Below are 7,591 nucleotides of genomic sequence, written 5' to 3'. Positions count from 1 at the left end.
GCTGGATCCTCCATAATTGCTAGGGTGTATTTACAAAAGCGAAAGAGCTAAGGGGAAAAATAAACTGAGTTTAAAGCCCTTTTATGGTAGAAATTAGGAAATCCAAAGATTCTTTATTTTGCTACTTGCCAGCAACTGTTATAGTTTCACAGAGTGACTGATTAAATCCTCACAATAACCTTTACAGTTAGGTGCTCTGATTACCACCCCTGTTTTGACAGATGAGGAAACTGAGGCCCAGAAATTTACTTGATTTCCTCAAGGTCACACAGCTGTCCAGTATTGATGCTGGGACTCCAACCTGAGGGTCTGACTCAAGTCTGGTGCTCTTCCTCAGTAGCCTGTGCTGCCTCTTTGTATGATTTAAGGGGCCAGAACAGGAAGGGCAAGAAATAAAACCTTGGACAGCTCCACAGACTGACCATTGGGATTGGCAGCAAAACCAACAGAACCTGGAAAAAGTGTTTTCTTGTTTTATAAGAGTGGTTATAAAGGTTCTCTGTGAGAAAAGTGTGTCTTTAAAGGGAGGCCTTCTTCTCAAAGACAAAAGGACTTTTTTTTTAAAAGGACTAATCAATCCTGGGTGTTCATTGGAAGGACTGATGCTAAAACTGAAACTGCAATACTTTGGCCACCTCATGAGACGAGTTGACTCACTGGAAAAGACTCTGATGCTGGGAGGGATTGGGGGCGGGAGGAGAAGGGGACGACAGAGAATGAGATGGCTGGATGGCATCACCGACTCAATGGACATAAGTTTGAGTGAACTCCGGGAGTTGGTGATGGACAAGGAGGCCTGGCGTGCTGTGATTCATGGGGTTGAGAAGAGTCGGACACAACTGAGAGACTGAACTGAACTGAATCTTAAAATAGTACGTGCAATCAGTCTTACAATGAAATAAAGGATAAATCATTGCATATTTTAAATACAAAAGACTCCTTGAATTCTACAACATGACAATACACAGAACAAGAATTCCTAAAGAAAGAGCCTAGAAACCAAGAGCCTCAACTTCCCAGGTGACACAAACTCTGACATAGGTCATCCCATTGACTTGGCAAAGCCAATCCTGGATTCTAGAGAATTAAGAGGTTACTGAAAACTTTAGGCTACTGTAGAAAAGGAAAACTTAAAACTCAGCTTCAAAAACCACTTTTAAAGTCCACTCAGTTCAGTTCAGTCACTCAGTCGTGTCCGACTCTTTGAGACCCCATGAATCACAGCACGCCAGGCCTCCCTGTCCATCACCAACTCCCGGAGCTCACTCAAACTCATGTCCATTGAGTCGGTGATGCCATCCAGCCATCTCATTCTCTGTCGTCCCCTTCTCCTCCCACCCCCAATCCCTCCCAGCATCGGAGTCTTTTCCAGTGAGTCAACTCGTCGCATGAGGTGGCCGAAGTATTGGAGTTTCAGCTTTAGCATCAGTCCTTCCAATGAACACCCAGGATTGATCTCCTTTAGAATGGACTGGTTGGATCTCCTTGCAGTACAAGGGACTCTCAAGAGTCTTCTCCAGCACCACAGTTCAAAAGCATCAATTCTTCGGCGATCAGCTTTCTTCACAGTCCAACTCTCACATCCATACATGACCACTGGAAAAACCATAGCCTTGACTAGATGGACCTTGGTTGGCAAAGTAATGTCTCTGCTTTTTAATATGCTATCTAGGTTGGTCATAACTTTCCTTCCAAGGAGTAAGCGTCTTTTAATTTCCTGGCTGCAATCAGCATCTGCAGTGATTTTGGAGCCCCCCAAAAATAAAGTCTGACACTGTTTCCACTGTTTTCCCATCTATTTCCCATGAAGTGATGGGACCAGATGCCATGATCTTTGTTTTCTGAATGTTGAGCTTCAAGCCAACCTTTTCACTCTCCTCTTTCACTTTCATCAAGAGGCTTTTGAGTTCCTCTTCACTTTCTGCCATAAGGGTGGTGTCATCTGAGGTTATTGATATTTCTCCCAGCAATCTTGATTCCAGCTTGTGCTTCTTCCAGACCAGCGTTCCTCATGATGTACTCTGAATATAAGTTAAATAAGCAAGATGACAATACACAGCCTTGACGTACTCCTTTTCCTATTTGGAACCAGTCTGTTGTTCCATGTACAGTTCTGACTGTTGCTTCCTGACCTGCATACAGGTTTCTCAAGAGGCAGGTCAGGTGGTCTGGTATTCCCATCTCTTTCAGAATGTTCCACAGTTTATTGTGATCCACACAGTCAAAGGCCTTAGCATAGTCAATGAAGCAGAAATAGATGTTTTTCTGGAACTCTCTTGCTTTCTCCATGATCCAGTGGATGTTGGCAATTTGATCTCTGGTGCCTCTGCCTTTTCTAAAACCTGCTTGAACAGCTGGGAGTTCACGGTTTACATACTGCTGAAGCCTGGCTTGGAGAATTTTGAGCATGACTTTACTAGCGTGTGAGATGAGTGCAATTGTGCGGTAGTTTGAGCATTCTTTGGCATTGGAATGAAGACTGACCTTTTCCAGTCCTGTGGCCACTGCTGAGTTTTCCAAATTTGCTGGCATATTGAGTGCAGCACTTTCACAGCATCATCTTTCAGGATTTGAAATAGCTCAACTGGAATTCCATCATCTCCACTAGCTTTGTTTATAGTGATGCTTTCTAAGGCCCACTTGACTTCACATTCCAAGATGTTTGGCTCTAGGTCAGTGATCACACCATCGTGATTATCTTGGTCGTGAAGATCTTTTTTGTACAGTTCTTCTGTGTATACTTGCCACCTCTTCTTAATATCTTCTGCTTCTGTTAGGTCTATACCATTTCTGTCCTTTATCGAGCCCATCTTTGCATGAAATGTTCCCTTGGAATCTCTAATTTTCTTGAAGAGATCTCTAGTACATTCTTAGAAATAACTAATTATTAATAGAAGAACTGACTCTAATGCAGGAGGTCCTTGTTTTATACTTTGAGAAGCACCGACAGTGGCTAAAAGTTTAGAGTTTTGATTCATAAAGCTACACCCTGCCTCTTAACTCTATTCCTTACTAATTACATGACACTCTGGTTTCATGTACCTTCGTCTGTTCTCTCATCTGTAATCAGGGAGCTGTGAAAATTAATGAGACAAAGTTTCTGGTAAACAATGAACTAGGTTTTTTTAACCTGGAGTCCCATGGGCTCGGATGATTGGCCGGAGCCTCCCCCATCAATAATGTATTTGTCTACTCCTTTCATCACAGTAAGTAGTTGGGGCCCAAATGTCAGAATCCCCTCAGTTCAGTTCAGTTCAGTCGCTCTGTCGTGTCCGACTCTTTGCGACCCCATGAATCACAGAATCCCCTCAATAAATGCTTAATAAATGGTAGCATTATGATTTCAAATTCTGACATACCTTCCCACCTTTAGTGCTGTTCTAGGGAATATAGGCACATCCTACTCTAATTTTAAGTTACCTGATACAGAACATCCCTATTGAATGTCAACCTGGGCTATTCATGAGGTTTTCTTACCTCTGCTTTTCTTCTTCCTCTTCCGCTAGCCATTTTGGCTAGTGAAAGGGAGGGATATTTGGAGGGATATGGGAGGGATATTTGACAAATGTCAGGGAGAGGACACAGAGCAAAAGTTTTTAAGACTGTGTTGCTGCAGAGTTGAATCTATAACTCAAAAAGCATATCCTGTTCCAGGAAAATGTATTTATGCTGTTTAGATTCTAAATGCTACCTCAATCTTAGACTTCATGTCTTCGAGACAATTCAGAAACATTCTCAGACAATATCTCTTTTGACTATGATCCCGTCCCATGTTTATCTTTCAGAAATTCCAGTTGAACATTATGTGTCAGACTTTCTCACTTTATCTCATGTCTTTCTTGTATTTTCCAGATTTTTATCTTCTATTTACATTCTTTCACATTCTGGTTAGTTTCTTCAGATTTATTTCACAGATTCTCTCTTGTACTGCAATTAATCAGCTGTTTAATTGGCACACTAACCTCACAAGCCTTGACAATGCAAGTATAATTAGCAAACCAAATTGAATCACAACAATTAGGATTTATTAAAATCCTTTTCCTTAATTTTATAGGCACTTTTAAAGAACCAGCAGGAAAGAAACTTTTGAGGTTTACCCATGTATTCTGTTTCTCTTATTTCTATTCAAGCAATATTAAATCAAAAGAACTAAGCCTAGTATGGTAATTGTTTTTAAAAGTTTTCTCTCATCTGTATGTGTATGGAGAGATATTCATGTAATGTTAGCAGTAATTATTTCTGATTAAGAGCTTTGAACTGTGGTGTTGGAGAAGACTCTTGAGAGTCCCTTGGACTACAAGATCAAACCAGTCAATGCTAAAGGAAATCAACCCTGAATATTCATTGGAAGGACTGATGCTGAAGCTGAAGCTGCAATACTTTGGCCACCTGACGTGAAGAGCTCACTCATTAGAAAAGACCCTGATGATGGGAAAGATTGAAAGCAGGAGGGGAAGGGGACGACAGAGGACGAGATGGTTGGATGGCATCGCCGACTCAATGGACATGAGTTTGAGCAAACTCCAGATGGTGAAGGACAGGGAGGCCTGGCGCACTGCAGTCCGTGGGGTTGAGAAGAGTCGGACACGACTGAGTGAACGACAAATGACCCCGGAGTGGCTTTCACTTATTTTTCTAAAATACATGAATCTTTGTGTTGAGCAAGTATAATTTAACAACAGAAACAACAAAGCAGAAAAAAAGGTGGTACATTTCAGTGACTGGGTGAAGTGCCACTACTTCCCCTACCAAGTCAGGTTAAATTCTGTTGATATTCTGGGTACTTTAATTCACTTTAGACATTCCTGCCTCATCATTCTCAATACTTAGCTTTCTTCCTAAAGGTGAAGTACAATGAATAGAGGGGGTAAAAAAGAGAAAAAAACTCAAATTGTAATCTTGAGATATTTTCATTATAAAAGTAATTTTCATTATAAAGTTTGAGTTATTACCTGAGATTCCCACTATAATATTAATAGCAACTGTACTCCAAACTTTTCTTGACTATGTAGCCAAGTATAGCAATGTGCTGGGCAGTACTTACTCAGTCATGTCCGACTCTTTGGACCCCCATGGACTGCAGCCCTCCAGGCTCCTCTGTCCATTGAGATTCTCCAGGCAAGAATATTGGAGTGGGTTGCCATGCCCTTCTCCAGGGGATCTTCCAACCCAGGAATCGCACTCAGGTCTCCCGCATTCCTGGGGGATTCTTTACTGTCTGAGCCACCGAGGAAGCCCAAGTATAGCAACAAGTGTGATATTTTCTTAATAATCAGCACTTGGGTATGATCTACAGTTGAACAACGAACAGATGAAGGCTCTGGGCCCATTATGGATCCTTTGCCGAAATTATCTCATGAAAAGTTTTAAGAATCAAATAGTTACTTTTGATTTTTATCTTTAGTTTTTAATAAGCACCATTCCAACTGGAATAGGGTTCTGAATCTGTTATTTCCCCCATAATGTTTCATAGCTGTATCTAACAGATAACTATTATTTCACAGGACACAGTTACTGCTCTAATACACCTCTAATAAGGTGGTCTATCAGGCGACAGAGTTAATGATCAGCTCTTCTCTTAGGTGAGTTCATACACTGACATTTGCTCCTCGGCAGATACTAGCCATCATTTTGTCTCTTAAGTGTATTTGAGTTATGCAGTAGAAGCAAAAGTATTCAATTATTCTGATTTTCCAGTTTTTATTATTCTTTAACAGATCATGTCTTTGTGGCATTTTAATTTCAGAAACATAAAAGCAATTCATTACTGAGAATAAGTAGAAAGTTCTTGATTAATATGAAAATACAAGACCATTGTCTTAGTCCAGTGCATTACCTGAATAGTCAACATGGATAATAAATAACAAGATATTTTGAAAGTAGCCCCTGACTACTTATAAAAAAGAGAGACCCTCAAAATGTCCACACCACTGCCTGGTCATCTGTGCTTCCCTTAAGTACTCTGTGTCAGCCATTCTCCAGGTGTGGCTCCAGGACTATCAATTACCTGGGAATGTTAGGAATGCAAATTCTCGGGTCCTAATACTAACCCAGACCGACTCAATTTGTGTTTTAACAAAATGCTGTTGCATGCTGTTGTTGAACCATTGCCCAGACGGTGCAGTCTCCAGGCAAGGAGACAGTGAGGAACTCTCAGAAGGCAATTTGCTGTGACTCTCTTGCCATCTTTTCTGATCTCCTGTTCCCCCCACCCCAAACCCAAGGGCTGATATAAATTCCGGAAGGAAAATGGCTGTTTTGCTTATGCTATGTGTAAGCCAACAGCTAATAATGAAACTACTTCAGGACGTCATTCAGATGATTAAATGCAAAGTGCTTGGCATAAGTGATTCATAAATGATGCTATCATGTTACAAGGTTCCTCTTCTAGGCTGTACTTTGTTACAAGTATCAAGGTGGGCATCACTTCAGTTGCATAATCACATCATATTTAGTGTCATATTAGGTGGGAAAGTTAAGAAAACAATGATGAATTCACATGCTGCCTTCCTACGTATCATGTCAACAGAATTAAGGAAGTTAACGTTTATAGAACATGGAGTAGTTAACATTCAGCTTAGGTTTCCCTCTCCTGATGTAACAAAGTTCAGTGTTAAATTCAAAGCTGCTATCTCCAACAAAATCAGGCTAAACTTTGAAGGTCATTTACTTGTCATTTTACATGATGGCTATAAACTGTTTCCATGTGAATACTGTCATGACCATCTGATCGTTTAAAACAGTAACAAATGTTGAAAATGTGCATTAAAATCCACTTGATTTACCAGTGGACATTTTATCACATTCAGGCCTAAGTCAATGCTGTTCGCTTATTCAAAGTATAAAGTGGGTAATTAGCCTAGAAGATTTGCATAGACTTTTTAAATCTTGAAATATTACTTCAAAATTTAATGTAGTAGGATCAGAAGCACTTACCTGTCCATGAAAGTATTTCTACTTTCAATATTAGGAAGAGGATCGCAGCCTATTTTTAATGGTAGGACTCTAAGATCCCTGTTTTGCACATGTTCAAAAGATTCTAGATTTTAAATTTATTGACATTGGGGTTCAGTTAGTTTCCCTTTGAATCCCAGATGATACATGTGGTATAATTAAAAAAAAAAATAAGTATCTGGTTCCTGGCAATGAGCTCTTAAAACCCTTGCAATTTCCTGAGTGATATCTTTTGTTATTCCGAACAAGCCTTTACCTGAGTTTATGTCATGAGGTGACTCTTAGCTCCAGTGACCAGTCATCAACCATATGGATTAGAGGGCTAGAACTATCAGCCCCACCCCCAAGGGAAGTAGGCAAACAAGGTTAAGGGAGCATCTGGGTAAACACATCCGTGCGCTGGGAGGGTGGAGCACCAGGCTAGGACAGGGATGTACTCTGCACCCCTGCCCCCCACCTCACCCCTTTGCCCAATGGATCTCTCAGTCTGTTCCCGGTTTGTATCCTTTATAATAAACTACACTCCATAGTGCTTTCCTGAGTTCCGGATCATTCCACTGAATTATTTAACCTGGGAGGGAGTGGGAACACCTAATTTGTAGTTAACCAGGCAGAAGTGTGTATACCCTGGGGACTC

Source organism: Moschus berezovskii, chromosome 18, assembly GCF_049115385.1.
Source record: "Moschus berezovskii isolate FMDL1 chromosome 18, NW_MosBer_1.0, whole genome shotgun sequence".
NCBI lineage: Eukaryota > Metazoa > Chordata > Mammalia > Artiodactyla > Moschidae > Moschus > Moschus berezovskii.
Note: the sequence above shows the minus strand (reverse complement) of the source record.